Below are 18929 nucleotides of genomic sequence, written 5' to 3'. Positions count from 1 at the left end.
GCAGGATGACCTTCGTTCTGCCATTTTTTAGTGGAGGTGCTACCTGGAGGCCCACACCACCACACCGGCTCACCTCAGACTCCAATGGGAGATTCCTCTGTGCTTGACTCAGCAACACCACTTCCTGCAATAACCAAATAACCGGGAATATCTTTAGAAGCCTCCCATCCAAGTATGGACCACAGATGCATGGCTAAAAACCACAGATTGAGTGTGTCCATCTGATAAATATTACTCACATGAGAGCACATCCTGGGGGGAAAAACAAAGAGGCTGACAGCATTTAAAAGAATAGAGAAGCCAGTATCTGGTCATCAGTAAAAAGAAGAATGTTGTCAGTCATGGTGATGTCGAACTTAGAACTTGTTAGACAACTCCATTTGGTTCCCAGGATTGATCTCTCCTTCCCTGTGCTGTTACTGCTGCCCCTAACGATATCAGAGCCAGATGCCCATGACTGCATGCACAGGACTGCAGTGCCTAACTTATGCAGATAGTTGTGTGCCCAAGTATCCGGACGTGTGTGCAAGAGCTAGGGGTGCAACTGGTGCACCCAATAACGAGAGCCTGACTTGGGAAACCGAGTTTCATAGCTAGCAGCATGCAAGGAACCACCCACCACTGAAACAAGCAGACAAAAAGCCGGATTCTGCTCTCACCCTAATGAGAATCAGGGTAATTACTCAGTGAAACCATACCAAAGCACTGACACCGCAAGGACGTGCACTGCAAACTAAATGCCCTTCTAGCAGTGTCGACAAAGCTAAATGTTATCACAAGGCTCATAATACTTGATGTCATCTTAAAGCCCGGCTACAGCGGTCATGTTACCATGTGACAATCTCAGCACAATTCTAGCCTTCATCATTGCAGAGGAAAACTGGAAAGTCTGATCTGAGTGTCACAGGCCAGAGGAGATCACCTGATCATCCGGTCTGACCTCCTGTAAAACAAAAGGACCTAGCGGTTACAGTGGACGAGAAGCTGGATATGAGTCAACAGTGTGCCCTTGTTGCCAAGAAGGCTAACGGCATTTTGGGCTGTATAAGTAGGGGCATTGCCAGCAGATCAAGGGACGTGATCATTCCCCTCTATTCGACATTGGTGAGGCCTCATCTGTGTCTAGTTTTGGGCCCCACACAACAAGAAGGATGTGGAAAAATTAGAGAGAGTCCAGCGGAGGGCAACAAAAATGATTAGAGGGCTGGAGCACATGACTTATGAGGAAAGGCTGAGGGAACTTGGATTGTTTAGTCGGAGAGAAGAATGAGGCGGGATTTGATAGCTGCTTTCAACTACCTGAACGGGGGTTCAAAGAGGATGGATCTAGACTGTTCTCAGTCGGTACACAGATGACAGAACAAGGAGTAATGGTCTCAAGTTGCAATGCGGGAGGTTTAGGTTGGATATTAGGAAACACTATTTCACTAGGAGGGTGGTGAAGCACTGGAATGGGTTACCTAGGGAAGTGGTGGAATCTCCTTCCTTAGAGGTTTTTAAGGCCTGGCTTGACAAAGCCCTGGCTGGGATGATTTAGTTGGGGATTGGTCCTGCTTTGAGCAGAGGGTTGGACTAGAAGACCCCCTGAGGTCCCTTCCAAACCTGATATTCTATGATTTTATGATTCTAAAGGCCTCCAACCCCACCCAGCAGCTGCACACTAAACCCACCAACCAAAATGAGACCAAAGTATTATAGCCCTCAGAAGACTAGACTATTCTGTGCCACAGGCAGAGAATAGGATGGACTGAAGTGCACCAGTGCCCAAATGCACCCTCAAGTTTAAAAACCAGAAAACATATGAAAGATTATTTTTCATCTCTGAATTTGGAGGTGCTGACTCAGTTTTGGAGTCTGGGAGTTGGGAATACCCCTTCAAAACTCTGAAGAGCAAGCCACTCAACATGTGAGCTGTCATGAGTTTTTGCACAGGATTATGCAAAAGTCTGCAACTATTCTGCAGTTTCAGGACTTCGCGCCCAGTCCTCTCAGCAATTTCAAATTTGCCATCACGTTTGAAAACCTGCTGGGGTCTCTGCAAGAACTGTGTTTTCACTTCAAGGGAAGAAACAAGCAGACAACCCAACCCCCCCCCCCACAAATTATACGAATGGGACCACATTAATAAACAACAGATTTTTGTTGGTAAGTGAATATAGCTGCAATCAGTTGTGTGCCAGGAGTCTGTTCTCCTCTGTTTTAACGTATAAATTCAAAGGTACATTGATGAGGAGTTACACACACCCTGCCAAGTTCTGAGCTCACTTACATTGGTGCAAATCCTGACTGATTCATGTCAGTCAATGGATTCACATTGGTATAACTGAGATCAGAATCTGGATCATGAAGAGCAGAGCGATTCCCCTCTCCCCGTAGCTTTAGAGATATTATATATATTATACGAGAGTGCCAAATTCTGCTCCTATTTAGAATGAAGTAAATCCAGGGTAGCCAAGGAAGCCACTCCAGATTCACACAGCTGTAACAAAGAGCAGAATTTGGCCCAGTATTGAAGGTGACTCTGAACACTTCGCAACTCGGTATCCTGCTGCTTCTTCTGTAGAGAAGTTAACTCTGTGGTGGAAGCAATTATTTTTAGGTTACTACATTCACTGCAGTTGGAAAAAGATGGGGTTAGATCAGATCTGGCGAGCTCACCACACACTTGGTGTGCAGGGCAGGGCTCTGTTTTCTTTGTCACGCCACTGTATTCACCCAGCCCTGGGTAAACACTTTGCTAGAACCTTTGGAAAGAACATCATTATTATTCCTCTAGTGTATTGCATTTGCCACGCCATCAAAACTGGCTTTACAGACTTTTCCACGCTCAAGAGCTTAAGCTTACCATTTCATAGAGGGCTTTACATTTTCATGGCTCCAAACAAGGCATAGAAAGCACACTGGGCCAGACCATCAGCTAGTTGAAGTCTGTCTAGTTCTGGACTGTTATCAGGCAAAATCATTAGAAAACGTCAGCTTCCAGCTTTTTTTGCCCATAAGGTCATTTCTCAGCTCAGCTCAGGCAACGCACAGGAGCTAAGCAGATATTATTAGTGCATAGGACCCCGTCGGAAATTAACAGCACAGTTCTTAAATACCAACTTACAACAAATCAATGGAAATGCCCAGCCCCATTACAAGAGATTTCTCTCCTTTGAAATATTTTTTGCCTTGAACAGGCCAGATCCATATTACTGAGGACTCAAAGGTGACTTAAAACCACTTTAAAGGCCCAGCTGGCAATTCCCTCCTGCATTGGAGAATTATGGGATGGTGCAAAGCTGGATCTATACCATCCATTGCTCATGCCCACCCAGCGTAGGGGCATGGTCAGAGTCCACCACACAATGCTTTCCAAGTCACCAGGGCACTCTGTTAGCCAGCAGTGAGAGCTTAGCACATGTCTGCCCCAGAGTCTGCTAAGGGTTGCACTATCCCACTGAATGAGGGGTGGAAAAGTGGCATGTTGCCAGGAATAAACCACTAGAGAGGCATTTAACAAGTGGCTGGGGCCAAAAGGACAACAAATTTTTGCTTGGAGCAAATCCCAGTTTCTCTTCTGGCTTTGCATTTTCCCACTCTACATGGGTTTCCTACTCTACTTATAGTGTGCTCACCGCTTTTTGGTCACTTTTCCTTTCAGTCTTGAATCCCATTAGTGCTCAGCTCCATTCAGGTCTTTTCTATCACAGAACCTGGCCATATTTCATGTTTTACCCAGATACCCTTAACTGCTGATGCTTGGGGTTATTAATGCCAGAGGCTGGCAAGTGCTTATTAAAAAGCAGGTGCAGCTGCCAAGGGATAAAGGGGCATTTTCCAATGTTTGCAGCCCCAGAAATGCATGGATCTCCTTCCCAGGAGTGAGCAGGGGAAGGCAGGTCAATATTTGCTGCAGGTGCTGGGATCACGCAGGCACACATGAAGAACTGGGAGAGAGCTCTCCGGTTTATGGATCGGGCGCATGGATGTAGTTGAAGCTCTCACTCAAGGCAAGTATCAGAGGGGTAGTTGTTAGTCTGGATCTGTAAAAGCAGCAAAGAATCCTGTGGCACCTTATAGACTAACAGATGTTTTGGAGCATGAGCTTTCGTGGGTGAATATCCACTTCGTCGGATGCATGACGAAGTGGGTATGAGTGATGCATTCACTCAGGGTAGGGGACTACGTTATGCTAGTGTCAGAGCAGAATGCCATTGAGGAAACAGTTCTGTGGGGTGACAAGTTGCCCTGTGACCAGATATTTTGCTTACCATGGCCATTCTTTAAAACATCTTTAAAGCCATCTTTAAAACATGGCTGTTCCATGGGGTATATAGGCACCAATTCAGGAAAGCACCAACTTTAAGCATGGGCCTAAATCCCATTGAGGAGATGGTACTTATGCTGGAAAAGTCCTTCATTTTGCAAGTACAGGCATCCTCTGTAAAGCTGCCAGTGGCAGTACCAATCATCCAGCCACCATGCAGCCCTCTGTATTCCATACGTCCAGGGCCAGTTCTGATCTCACAAACCCTGCTGTGCCTCCCTTAGGTCAGATTCTGCTCACAGCTGCACCCATCTCAATCCAGAGTGACCTCAGTGACTTCGACAGAGTTACTCCCGGATTACTCCAGCGTAACTGACATCAGAACGTGGCCCTGCCGGCACACCCCATTAACACTGCTGTAGGTGAAGAGAGTTGGGCCTGTTCTATTGGGAGTCCCATTTGAAATGAAGCAAGACCAGATTTCGGGCCCATTAAGTTGGTACAAAGGCAAGACAGGAACAGAACTCCAGATCTAAACCACCCCCAACTTCTGGAGCAGAGGATGCAGCAATGTTGCAGAGCTGGCAAAGAAGAGAGCTCAGATGGGGTCCAGATAGCCCAAGCTGTGGCAAATTCCCACAGGCTGCTGCCAGCCAGAGCACTGGACAAGACTGGATGGGAATCTCTAAGCAGCTCAGGTGTTGTGCATTCACTCTGCATACGGTGTATTTATAGAATGATGACAGATGGCTGTAGGTTGGCATTGCCCTCTTTCCTTACATAATGCCGCCGCACTGCAGAGTGCGTGCTTCAGAGCAATCCTTTGTCAGATTATGCTCTCTGGTGCTGAGAGTTCACCAGGAAAGCACCAAATTTGAAAACAGGGGTTCTTTCCATCCGCTTACGAAAGGCAACACAGGAACCCGACTGCTGCACTGCTTGTGCTCATTTGAATGCAAGTACATGGGGCCTAACCACTTTCCTCTGAAAGTGGTTTCATCCAGACATTCAGCTACAACAGATAACAAATTTCTGCCAAATGTAAGGTTGGGGTAATTGGAGAGGGGCATGTTTGAGGTTCAGTTTTTAGTTCAGCTCAGAGACCAGGGGACAGATCTTCAGGTGGTATAAATCAGCATGTCCCTGTTGGCTGGGCTGCAGCTCTGGGCATCCGGCCCCATATTTAAACACAAAAATGAGCAGCTGTTGGAATTAGAAGTGGACTAGATCCTAACAGCCCCCATCCATCTTTCTCTCAGACAGTGCGAGATTGCACCTTTGGGTAAAGAGCAAGAGATGACAACTAACAATATGCAGGAATGGCCTGGGCAGAGCTGGATCCCAAATAATCATGTTTCCTCTACACAAAGAAAAATTTCCTTTATTTGAGGACTGTATATTAAATTGATTTTTGAAATAGGGGGCTGGAATTGGAGCTTGCTTGTCCACCCCATGCATTGACCTGGTATTGCAGTGTCTCTGGGAATGGTGCATCTCCTTTTGGGGAGAATCTTCTGGTTAGAAAAACAAAAAAGAGTTGCATTGTAAAGATGCTGGTTTGGTAATGATTATTAACATGATCCAGCCAGCGTGATGTATATAGCTGGCTTGGACTAGTTTCTGGTGGCATCCAGAACACGGAACGTGGTAAGTGGTGAGTGCCGCTAATGAACTCAAACTATTTAAAGAGATACTACTCTATTCATATATACTACCACCCTAAATTGTGTATTTCCTTGTGTCTAGTCTTGCATGTCTTAGCAGTGGGGTTTCCAAGCGCTTGACATTCTGCTCTATGACCTGGCAGATCTCACTGTCAAGAATATGATGAGTTCAGTTTGCATTCTCCTTTGCTCCGTTTCATCCCCTAGCTTCTAGATACACTCACTCGAACCACTCTAAAACAATCCCTCTAATGCCATCCTTGGTCTTAACTTAAGCACTTTGCTGGAGCAGGGTCTTACTAGTTTGGATTAGTCTCCTCAACCGAGCTCTAGGGCTAGGAGTGCTTAGAGAACCCTGATGTCATGTCTTGTGTTCCTAAAAGCTCATGATTCAGGGGTTCAGCTGGCCACTGGCAGGGGTCAGGAAAGTATCCCCCCCTCCAATATATTCTGTTTTTGTTCCCCACCTCCTTCCTCTGAAGCATCAGGGATGGCCACAACTGGAGATGTGACACTGGATGGGGTGGGCCAGAGCTCTGTGGTGGTACCGAGCATCCTTTCTCTGAGGTGCTTGGCTGGCTGGTTCTTGCTCACATCTCAGGATCTAACTGATCGCCATGTGTGGGGTTGGGAAGGAATTGTCCCCCAGGCAGTGACCTTGGGTTTTTTTGTTTTTTGTTTTGGGTTTTTTTAAAACCTCTCTCTGCTGGATGGGAGTCACTCACCAGGATTCACAATCACTTCCTTGCCATTGCAGGGTCCTCCAGCGCTGGGGCACCTCAGTCTGTCCTACTCTCTGCCTGTGGCACATAATTCTCTGGTCTCCTGTGGGCTGTAATAATTTGGTCTCATTGCAGATGTTGGGTTAGTAAATGGGTGCTGGGTGGCTTCGATGGCATGTGACAGACAAGAGGTCAGAATAGATGATCTAGTGGTCCCTTCTGGACTTAAACTCTATGACTCCAAGAGTGCAAAGCATTGTTTGATCTCCAAGAGCTTATTCTGCTCTGCCTTCACCAGCATTTTTCCAAATTAGCTGAATTACGGTGATGTAAATTAGAAGAATCTGACCCTAATCTCCAGTTTGATTAGTAGCCTGGGTCATTCCTGCCCAGAAGTAGAGAGAGTCGGAAAATGTCGATGGGGCTGCTTTCCATTGGAAGATGAAGTTTTGTTCAAATGTAACCCTTTCGGGGGAACACGTCAGCTTAGATGGAAATTAACTGTTTAATCAAGGTAAAAACAAATTATTCCAACTTATAATAATTATCATGTTCCATATATAAAATATATTGAATATTTGCTATTATAATAGTTTTACCCTATCAAAAAGCTTCAGAGTCAAAAATGTTTGGAACTCTCATTCTGCTATGTTTCCAACTTCTGATTATTTCCCCCCCCCACACACACACAATTTGGAACAAAAACAAAATTTCAAAATGTCAGAATCTCCCCACAGGGTTGCTATTCTGTTTTCTGACCAGCTCTACCCAGAAGTTGTTACTAGCAAATGATTGTGCTGGATACATAGCGAGCAGGAACATGGACGTCGAGGGAACTTTTATTCTGTCTGTTTTGCCGAGTGAGTTTAGGCGCTTACAAGGTTTTGTGGATAGCAGTGGAGCCTAAAAATGGGACTTAGGTACCTACATCTGGGGGTAAGTACTTTTGTGGATCCAGATCTAAGTGCCTTCATGGGAACTTTTCCAAACCAAACCAAACATCATTGATTCGTTTTCATTTGGGCAAGTAGCTTATGCAGCTGAGGGTTTTACAGGTGAAATGAGATCTTTCATAGACTGATGGAACAGTACTGAATGTGTCTGACTAATAGACAGTGCTAGTGCCCTAGAAAGCTATACAGAGGGTAGGAGAATTTAACAGAAAGACTTCCCAAGATCTCAGACAGCACATGGGCTCAATCTCACAGCTGTAATTCAAGCCAGATACCAGTCTGCTTCAAACTTGGGAAGGGAAATTGGATATAAAACAGCCCTCTGAAACGTCACTCAAAAAAGGAGGGCAAAATATTCAGTGGGCGCAAATCCACTTAACTTCATAGAGCTATGCTGACTTACCCCAGAGAAGGCCCTGACCCTAGGATGGATTCTTTAGGAACTGGCTTAACTAGAGCTCTGTGAACAACGTTTTTTTGTTTCCAGTTCACTAGCCATTCTGAAAAAACAAAAATGAAATAAAATCAAAAGTTTGCTTTGGTTCAACCTTGAACTGAAATTTCAGACTTTTCAGAGAACCAGAATGTGAGAAAAAAATTCATTTCAGGTCAAAACCAAAATGTTTTGTTTCAATTTTGGGCATTTAAAACTTTTTTTTTAAAATGAAACAAATGAAATTTTGGGCTAGATTCATAAAATCGAGGTCGCACCCCCACCACTGGTTGCAGTGACACAAACACTGCCTCCGCCTGAGATGGAGTGATCCATGTTTAAACCTCTTCTGAAGCAGGGACTTGAGCCCAGGTTACCCCTCTCCCAGTGAATGTCCTTGCACTACCTGCTCTGTTTTGTGATCTTAGCTCCATTTAAAAAACAAAAACCCATTTGCCAAAAATCAACATGAATTCTTGAAATGTTTCAGATGACCAGAATTTGCATGTTTAAGCAAAAAAAGTTTTGGCCGAAAAATATAGCTGGGCTCGGGTCTCGGCTCTGGATGAGCGAAAGTCATGGCCAGGAGTGTCAAGACGGAGCAGGACTTTCTGCTTCCTTGTAACTATCACTCCCGAAGGCCAATGTTAGACCATGTTCTGCTCTTAGTTACACAAGTGCCACCCAAGTTCCACTTGGCTTCAGTGAGCTTCTCTAGGGTGACTAGGCAAAAATGGCCCATTTATCCCTCATATCTGCTCTGTGGGACAAGTCATTTTTAAGGGAGACAGCATGGCTTAATGGTTAACGCACATGACTGAGACTAGTCCCAGCTCTCCTGCTGGGTGACTTTAGCCAATTCACTGCACGTCCTCCCCCGGACCTCAGTCTCCCCATGTGTAAAATAGAGATAATGATGCTGACTTCCTTCGTGGAGCGCTTTGAGATCTACTAATGAAAAAGGCTGTGAGCTAGGTATTGTTACGGTAAACAGCCTCTTGTGCCATTATAGAGGGCTACCAGCCCTCCCTCAGTCATTTCTTTGAAATCAGCTGATGTTGTTTGTTTCTAGAAGAAAAAGCCTCATCAATTCTTGTAAACCGCCACTTCCTGATTGCATACCAGATGCACGTGGGGCCTGCTGATGCGGTGTGAAAAACAACCCTTGTAAAAGTGACTCATGCATTGTAAATCCGTGCTATGTGCTCCATCGTTTTGCCACCGGGTGGCTCTGACCCTACTTTCTTCTCTTTTAAAGGGGCATCCGCAGATAGGCTTTAATATTCCAAGAGGAAGACTGAGATGAGCACATTTCAGGAGAAGCTCTCGCATTTGTTACACTAATAGTGCACAGCTCTGATCCAGGTTGTCCATCTGTCGATCTCACATCACTACCCAAAAGGTGGGCCAAGATGGTTAGCAGAAAAAGAAGACAATTAGTCCAAAGCCACCACTGCAAACACAACCCCACGCCTCTTGTCTTTCCAGCTCAGTGGTCTATGCAGAGCGATTCTCCCTTTCTACCTGCCGCATAAGCCCTTGCTAATGTGTTCTCAATGACTCAACACCAAGAGGAGTTATTGGACACTGACCTAACCCAGCAGAATGCTGATCTCCCTCAAAAGCCAATTGGATCAGTTGGTACGTGGAGGTGCACAGATCCGGCCTCCAGCCTTTGACCCACCTGAACGTCCAAGGCGTCAGCTGCCCAGCATCACTGGTAACATTCTAGATAAAGGGTGTGAGAGGAAACTGAGACAGAGAGGGGCAGGGACTTACCTAAGGTCACAGCAGGGCAGTGGCAGAGCTGGGACTAGATCCTATCTACAGACTCAAACAGCTGCTGACATTTGATTCATGATTCAGGTGATTCAAGACTAACTAGTTGTGCCCCTGGGGCCTGATCCAGAGCTCTTGGAGTCTTAACTTCGATGAGCATCATCTCAGGCCCATGGCTAATCTATGAATTCTCATCTCCATTATCCTAATCTTCCCTCCGCATTGCTTGTTACACCCTTCAGTCTTTAATTAGGGCCCAATCCTGTACATATTTCCACACAAGTCTCCAATGACCCTTGTTTTAAGGGTCTGACCGTTCCAAGGCCCCACACAGATTTAGGGTGAAATCTGGGCCTCGTTGAGGCTAATTGCCAAACTCTCCTTGACTTCAGTGGGGCCAGGATTTCATCCCGGCGTCCCACTGAGAAAGAGACATAAACAGAAGTTGTGGAGAGTTATTGATGCAAGAAGAGGGAATCCCACAGATATTTCAGTTTTCTTGCATGAATGTCTCTCTGTCATTTGGGGTCTAAATCACAGTGTTCCCCATTTGAGCCTGGAGAGGTATGTTCACCTGGGCCCTGAGGCAGGAAAGCATCTCTGTCCAGCACATGCTAATGTCCCATCAAAGCACTTTCTTGATCACAGGACCCGAGCAAGACTCCAGCAAGATACAAGTACAAGTGTAAGTGCCTGCAGGAGCAAGGAAGCCCATAGCTTGCAAGCTTGCCAGTGCAAACACCATCTTAGTAAGTGTTTGTGAAGCAACCATCCCAACCGCAACTTTATCTCAGATACCACACAATTCCCAAGGCCAGAGAAATACCCTCTTGAGTTGAAACTATGGGAACAGAGTTTTTAGGTAGGCATGATGCGATTCCCCAGACTGGAATTTGGCCAGCGTGCTTGGGTTGTCTCAGACTCCAAGAAGTGGATCTATTTTGGGCTGAGCTCCAGCTTCGAAAAATGATTCAGCCAGTTTAAAAATAGTTTTACGTTTTAAAGCAGGATGGGAGACAGCCTGGGAGCCAAGTTTTGCAGCACGTAGAGGAGGAGATTGGCAGCAGATAATTGCAGTGTCATTTTGTTTGTGTTTCCGCCTGCTGGTTTGCCAACATGTGGGTTTCCTTTAGACGTGGCTGCTGCTTGCTTTCATTTCAAAAGCAGGGGAGCTTTGCTGCCACATTTGGATCTCTCAAGAGTGGGTGTAAAGTGTCCTCACTGCTACAAGGCCCGCTTTGAATGCATGTCACCGAATGAAGCAGTGTCATTTCACTCGTGTAGCAGGGGAGCTGAAACTTTCCAACAATGGCTGCATTGGCAATTTATGTGTCGTATGGTGGCAGTACCTAGAAGCCCTAGCTAGGACCAGAGCCCAATCATGCCAGGTGCTACACTGACATCACAGGAGACAGTCTCTTCCCCAAGGAGATTATAGTCTAAAAAAGACTGTAGAAGGGAGAAACAGCTACAGAGAGGGGACGTCACTTAGCCATGGTCAGTGACAGAATGGGGAATAGAATTCAACTCTCCAGTCTAGTGCTCTGTCTACTAGACAATGCTGCCTTTCATGGCAGCTTGCTAATGCGCATGCAAATTGGGGGATCTAATCTGCAGTGGCATAAACAAGCATAGCCAAGCCAATACTGAACTGACCAAGGATCCGGCCCTGTTAGCTTTAAATCCAAGATGCGCCCATACATCTCATTTGCAAACAGTTTTATTCTTTCTCCACAAAAGATGAACAGAAACGGAGCTCACCAGTCCGATCCAGAATGGGCGTTCCTATGTCCTATCCAGACCTTGTCTTATTGTCTTTCCGTAGCAGCACATTTCCATTCTGCAGCTAAACTATCTCGCTACCCATTCAACAGAACTAACCGCAATGTCGTCGGTGGGGGAAAAAAACCCTTCAATTCCAGCTGTATTTTTGCATCTCTCCACAAAGCATCAGGGATTATGGTATAAACCAAGTGTTGGAGGATAAGGGCTCTTTTCAGGCCAGCTTCCCTCCAGATGTGTTGCCCACAGACAGACTGTATGTTGTTTGTGAGGCAAGGGACATTCTTCAGCGGAATGAGAGTACAATGAAAGTATAGGCAACTGATCATGTGAGATAGGCATAGTGGATCCCCAACAGTGGATCCCCAATAACTGATCCAGTAGTGGTGTGTGTGGGGATGGGGGGGGGGGGAAACCAGTGTCCCTCACAACAACAAAAATGTAAAACAGTAACTTCCTGATCATAAATATTGCAAGCACATGAGGCAACCAAACTCTTTGAAGCCACATAAATGGCTAGAATTCAAAGCATAAAGCTATTCATCATGCCAACCCCATGTGAGGTAGGCAAGTGATATTGTCCCTATTTTAAAGATGGGGAAACTGAGGCAGAGGCATCCAGGCCAACATTTTCTGCCATTGCAACTCAATTTAGATCCCTCAGTTTTGGGGTGGTCAATATGAAATCCCTTTATTGAATCTCAAGTTGGTCCTCAGAAAGGGAGACAATCAAAATGAATGGACCGATATGGAAGTGTGAGCTTAAATGACTTGCTCTTGGCCAAAAAGGAAAATCAGTACTAGAAGCGCTGTTAGCTCCTGGCTCCAGGTTAGTGTTTAGACCACACACCTTCTTCTCCTTAGTCCACACCCCTTTGATTCTGCTGGTACCTCTGGGGAAAGAAAATTCCAAATACCTGCAATTGATCATCAAAGTGAAGCTACAGAGAGATCCTTTCACTAAATTAAATGAACCTGCCCTAAGCACAAACCAGAACCTGACTACATAACAGCATAACTGATCAGGAATAAACAGAGCCAATGCTGAAGTTGAATGAGTGGCCTGGGTCAGTGTTAAGAAATCCCATTGGATACAATTGACTAAAACCTCTTGCAGAAAGCTTCAGATCCTCTATAGTAAATAAAACAAAAGATATCTTCTGTATACAACCTTTGTGCCATTCCATTAATGCCCCTGTTTAATTCTGAACACACCTGACTGAAGCCAGAGTTAATTAGAGGTATGCATGCACTCTCTCTAGCTGAGAGATCAAAAGGTTTATTTTCATACGTCCATGTTCCACAATTCCCAACTCCAGCCAACTCCATTTGGAGTTGGCAGGACAAGACCGTTCTCTCATTTTCACTGACGTAAGCAGAAAGTGCTGAGCATCCTCTCTCTGAAAAACAGGCCCCTTAGAGAGTCTAAGTTGAGCCCCAAAGTCACTAGTCCCTTTTGAATATCTGGGTCAAGGATCTCAGGATGTGGGCTATAATAATACTTACACTGCCAAGGTTTTAGGTTTTTTGTATTGTTGTAGCTATTAGGAGTCACAGTCATGGACCAAGACCCCACTGTGTTAGGTGCCGGATACAGTCTCAAACAATGACTAGGAATATCTCTTGTCTTACTATGAGAAGCGTTCAGAGACCCAGCGCAACAGTTCACTCAATGCCAGAGGGTAAATGGCTTAATGAGTTTTCAAAGGAATGGATTCAGCATTTACACAAATGACACCATAGTTACGCTGGGTAGACTTCCAAGAGCTATTGGTCTCCATGCTTCACGGGATAAGCTGGTGATCAGGAACAAATCCATCTTCTCCTTTAATAAGGTATTTCACAGTTTTCTATGTTTACGTCTTCCTCTAACACATCCCATATTAGTCACTGGGTACCAGACTGGATGGAACCCTTGTCTGTTTCTCTGGTAGATCTGGTTCAGAGGTGATATTAGAGGTTCATGAACCTAGTGCAGAGCAGATGGCCATGGACACAACTGAGACCACTGGTCACAGGCAGGGTAGCTGGCCAAGTTATGGAGCTGCATCTGCAGCTATGGGATGAGAAGAATCTATGAGAGGTCTGCAGATGGGACCAGCTTGCACTCCTAGCTCTGCGCGTGGAGAGGAACTTCCATGCATGGCTCTCCCTTCCTGGCAAAAGGAGCATGCTAGTCCCATGTACCATCCTTCAACCTTGTCCCCGACCCGGACGCTGTAGAGGCCTGTCTGGAGTCCAGGCTGAATAAGGGATTGGAGACTGGTCTGGAGGAGGAATGTGAAAGCTGGTGGAGGGAAGGGGAAGAGAGAGAATGGGGGCACTGACATGGAGGTTAGTCATCTGTTTCATGCTCCCTCCACCTCTCCAATGGCACCTCGAACTCACAGTGAGCTCACTGAAAGCAGCCGCTCTTCTGCAACCCAACTATCAGTGAGTCAGAGGAAAAACAAAAACACTTCTGAAAGCATATGGAGCAATATCTGCAACACTAAGGCAACAGTCTCATCCGACAAGCCAGAGCCAATCCTCTGTCACGGCAGTTGTTGCTTAACATCTTTTGAAAGGAACAAAGCCACCCAGGGTTTGGATATGGCCATCACCACCTTCAAGGCAGAGCTCCAAATAGTATAAATTTGTACACAGCTCCATTGAAATCCATGGAGCTCTATTGATGAACACCAGCTAAGGATCTGGCCCTTTTAAGAAGACATACATGCACAGTCATAGCTTAGAGGCGAGTTATTCTAGAGAGCAGAACATTTGGAGCTTTGAACAAGAGATTCTGCAAATCAGCTCTTGACCCTAGAAGGATAGAAAAAGCAGTTCAGCCTTCATAGCCTATGTAAGTCTTTGGTCTCTGCTGAGGCAGCTAATGGAAGGATTAATTAGTGCCATGCTACCCCAACATTTCCAAAGTCACCAGACAACAACGGTAGGCATCTTCTACAGGACTTTTCCCTCGCTCAGAGCCAAAAGATCATTTTCAACTGGATCAGTCTCACTTGGCATCTCCAGTTACTCTATTCTGCCTTACTCCAACTGGGTCACCCTTTGTTAGTTTTTTTTCTCTTTACACAAGCAAAATATGAAGAAGCCACAGACACTGCTGTGTCTAGATAACCATTTACTAGCTATACATAACCATGCAAGGTTTAGCTATATGCATACTGCTGCCCTGGAAGATCCTCAAACAGAACATGGTGAGCACAACTATTTAAAAGGAGACTATCCAGTTCCTATACAGGGCAAAATTGTTTTCTGGTACAACACACACAAATATCCATGTCAACCTCTCAGATAGCTCCATCCCCCAACAAACCCCCTCAGAGCATGTAGGCACTAAACTTATAATCTTCTCATAATATGCATACACCCACAGACAAGAGGGTTTCACAGCTAAATTTCTTCCAACCAGGTCATAAGGGTTGGAATCGGTGAGTTCCCCACCCCTGACTGGCTTAATGCCAGAATGCTCATTAGGCCCTAACCCACTTAGCCACACCATCTATGCCTGCTCCCAGAATGCAGACAGCAGGGCTCAGCTTGGGGTTGATCCCTGAGCTTGTTATAGGAAGCTGTTGACTGTAGCCTTTCCCAGAGGCTACGTACTGGCCTTTCCCAGAGACCACACACCGGAGATGCCCCTCTTACGCCATGTTAAGTGGCGGATTCCCATCTCCATTATGTCAACGTGAAGCTGAAATCATCCCACACTGAAGTCAGTGTTATACCAGTCTGTGACTGGATCTGTCTCTTGGCCTGGGCTCTGAGATTTGGTGTTGGCTTTTTTTTTTTTTTTTTTTATTGCAATGTAGTTATACCCTTAGGATACCAAGTGGAGGTAAGGGTCTGACACCTACTTAGAGGGCAGAGCGCCACTACGGAATGATTTACACCAGGGGTGGGCAAACTTTTTGGTCCAAGGGCCACATTGGGGTTGAAAAACTGTATGGAGGGCCGGGTAGGGAAGCCTGTGCCTCCCCAAACAGCCTGGCCCCTGTCCTGTATCTGCCCCCACCCCCTTCAGAACCCCTGACCCATCCAACCCCCCTGCTCCTTGTCCCTTAACCACCGCCTCCCGGGACCCCCGCCCCTAACCGCCCCCTGCTCCCAGTCACCTGACCCCTATCCATACCCCTGCCCCCTGACAGGCCCCCTGGGACTCCACGCCTATCCAACCCCCCTTGTTCCCCGTTCCGTGACCACCCCTCACCCCTGCAGAAGCTCTGCCCCATCCAATCGCCCCCTGCTCCCTGACTGCCCCCAGCAATCCCTTGCCCCTTATCCAACCGGCCTCGGCCCCCTTACCAAGCCGCTCAGAGCAGCATGTCTGGCAGCTATGCTGCCAGGCTGAAGCTAGACATGCTGCCGCTCTGCTTGGCAGAAGCTCACAGCCCTGCCACCCACAGCGATGCTCATGCGGCAGCTTGGCTCCGAGGGACGGTACGGGGGCAAGCCTCCCCGGCCGGGAGCTCCAGGGCCAGGCAGGACGGTCCTGTGGGCTGGATGTGGCCCACGGGTCGTAGTTTGCCCAATTCTGATTTACACCATTGCCAGAAACACCCAGCCTCTCCCTCGGTGACCCAAACAAATACTGAGCAGGCCCACTCCCATCTCACACGCTAAGCAGCCTGAGGCCTACTCGGATTTGCGTTCAAATCCTGTTGATGCCGTGTGTATGCATGACAGACGGATGATTAATGCCATCCAGTCAGGTGTGTACACAAAGCTGTCATGAACTGTGGGGTGAGTATTCCTCTCTTTGTGCATATGCATGACCTGTTCTTTCTGGATGATCCCAGACGCTAAGGCTAAGGTCTTTCCCCTCTCGCTGTGCTGCAAGTGAATCAAACAAGACACTATCTCATCCAGCGGCTGTCTTACCCAAATGCTAATTGGGTTTCTTGTAGAAGGTGGTCCTGACTGTCAGGAGGGATGAGTAATGTCATAGGCAATAGACACCATCAGATGACTACCACTTCCGCTCCAAAGCAAGGTGTGTCAGTGGAAATACTATCAGTCACCTGGTCTGGCATTTAACTTGCATCATTAAGAGAGGCATTTTAAAAGCTGAAGACAAGGAAATACTGACATGCACACAAGGGAGGGGAGGGGAAATGCCCCCCCACCCCCCACAGTATGTCTACACAGGGTCGCCCAGAGGGAGGGGGGCAAGTGCAGCAATTTGTCTCAGGCCCCGCACCCCGCAGGGGCCCTGCGAGTCCTGACCTGGGAGCACTCTGGGTCTTCGGCAGCATTTTGGCGGCGGGAGGCCCTTCAGTGCTGCCAAAGACACGGAGCGGGCCCACCGCCGCCGAGTGAGTACAAGTGCCACAGCTCCCCGCTTTGCCCCAGGCTCCCTGAATCCTCTGGGCGGCTCTATGTCTACACCCCACACTAAGCCAAGGCTCTGACTCAGGTTTGAGTGCAAGACCCCCTTCCGTCCACACACTAGTCAGTCTGACTTGGTTCAGCAAGCACTGAAGACCCAGGTCCTAGAACCTTGCTAGAAGGTGGTCAGATGCTGAGACTCTAGTCCAAGCCCTGTCATTTTGCAGCGTGGACTCAAGCTGCAGACCCGAGTCAAAAGGTCTGTGTAGTGCACCATGGATCCCTTAGCACGGCTGTGAGGCCCAGGTCCTGCAATTGGTAAACTCAGGTTGACAAGATACGTAAAGGACTGCTTGCTTTTTGAACCAACTCTGTCCGGGCTACCTGTTACTGTGCACCACCTCCCTTCGGTCTTTAAAGAGAATCTGTACAAAGATAGATTTGAAATAAGTTAATGGAAACTCAAGCTTCTGTATACAACAGCAGGGCACGTTTATGAAAGAAGCCAGCGATCGCTGAGCCCTTTGATGTTAGCTATTCACCAACCCCCATTTTAACAGGCTGAGACGGCACAGAGGTTTAAGCAACTTGCCCAAGGTCATACAGCAGCTGAAAAGAGATTAGATGCCGGATCTCTTTGCTCAGCAACAGGTCATACACTGTGTATAGCGCAGCAAGTTATTCCCCACCCCCTCCCAGCAGTACCACCCACATTCCTCATCCCTCAGCAAACACCTCCATCCCTTAATGCTGAACTAGCCAATCCAAGGGCATCATCTGTTTCTGGCTACAAAGAAAGCACTCCATTGTCAGTGGGCTGATCTAGTGGGGAGGGCCTAGGTACAGGTTTAAAAATAAAATGAGGAAACCATAACCCTACTTATATGTCATTATCCTAATGGGAGGACACCTTTATGAGTCATTAGGTGGCCCGGCTACTCATTACAGATCCTTCCTCAGTAGCATGCAAAATATAGATGGAATGTCACTCCAAACCAGTGTGTATCTAAGCCAGCTGCCTTGGCCTCCCTCTCCCTGCAAATATTGACACAGACCTGGACCAAAAATAGCTGAGTGAGTTCACACAGGGGTCTCACACCCTGTATGAAATGGCTGCGCTCCCACAGATTTCAGTGGCAGCTGGATCGCAACAAGCTCACCAGCAGTGTGGTTTAGCAACTAGCCCAGCACACAGTAAGAGGACGAAGATGGTTGTTCTAACACACCCCAGGGCTGTAATGTGCTTTAGAGACCAAAAGGCACAGCCTGTCTGTGGAGCGGAGGAAAAACTAAGGAAACAGCAAGAAGAGTATGCTGCTATTCAGTTTCACTCCCAGGCAACAACTGGCATGAGTCGAGACCTGCGGACTCTCATGGGACTCTGTGCAGGCAGGTCCTTTTGCTCATGTTGAGTTCTATTAAAGCCAATGGAATGGTGCGTTGGCACCGGGGTCCACCCATATGGATCAGACTGCAGGATGCGGACTAGAATCAACTGGGATTTTTTTTTTAATGAAACAGTTTTTCCATCAAAATTGTCAATGCATGAAAATAGAAATATTCCAGGGGAAAGGGTTGGTTTCAGTTAAACCTTTGCTGGGAAGGTTCTCAGAATGAGATTTCTGGTCAAAACCACAGAAAGACACCCACCCCACAATAGCCACTAGACTGGGGATTAGGGCACTCACTGGGGACATGGGGGACCCAAGTTTGAGTCCATGCGTCTCCCTCCTCCCAAGCAAATGCTCTAACTGGTTGTGGGCTATTCTGGCACATCTGTCTCAAAAATTTCAAGAGATCTGTTTTTTCCTAATGCAGAACAGGATTTTTTTTAAAAAATCTCAACAGTTAGCACAGGATGGGAAAATCGTTTCCCACTCATGCTAATCCAGGACCCCTAAGTAGTACACTTCAAAATGGAGGGATAGGTACAATTGACTCTTGGGGGCATTATAAAAAGGAGTCCAGATAGAGCTGGGGATGTAGAAGAGATGAGAAAACGTCTTTGTTTTA

At 46.8% G+C, this 18929-nt stretch overlaps 1 pseudogene; it reads left to right on the top strand.

The window, feature by feature from the left end:
• Nucleotides 1-5620: 5620 nt before the first annotated feature.
• Nucleotides 5621-5748, top strand: LOC116819518 (U2 spliceosomal RNA; annotated as a pseudogene).
• Nucleotides 5749-18929: the final 13181 nt, after the last annotated feature.

The sequence above is a fragment of the Chelonoidis abingdonii genome, chromosome 2, assembly GCF_003597395.2.
Source record: "Chelonoidis abingdonii isolate Lonesome George chromosome 2, CheloAbing_2.0, whole genome shotgun sequence".
Taxonomy (NCBI): domain Eukaryota; kingdom Metazoa; phylum Chordata; order Testudines; family Testudinidae; genus Chelonoidis; species Chelonoidis abingdonii.
This window is presented reverse-complemented; position numbering and strand designations above follow the sequence as displayed.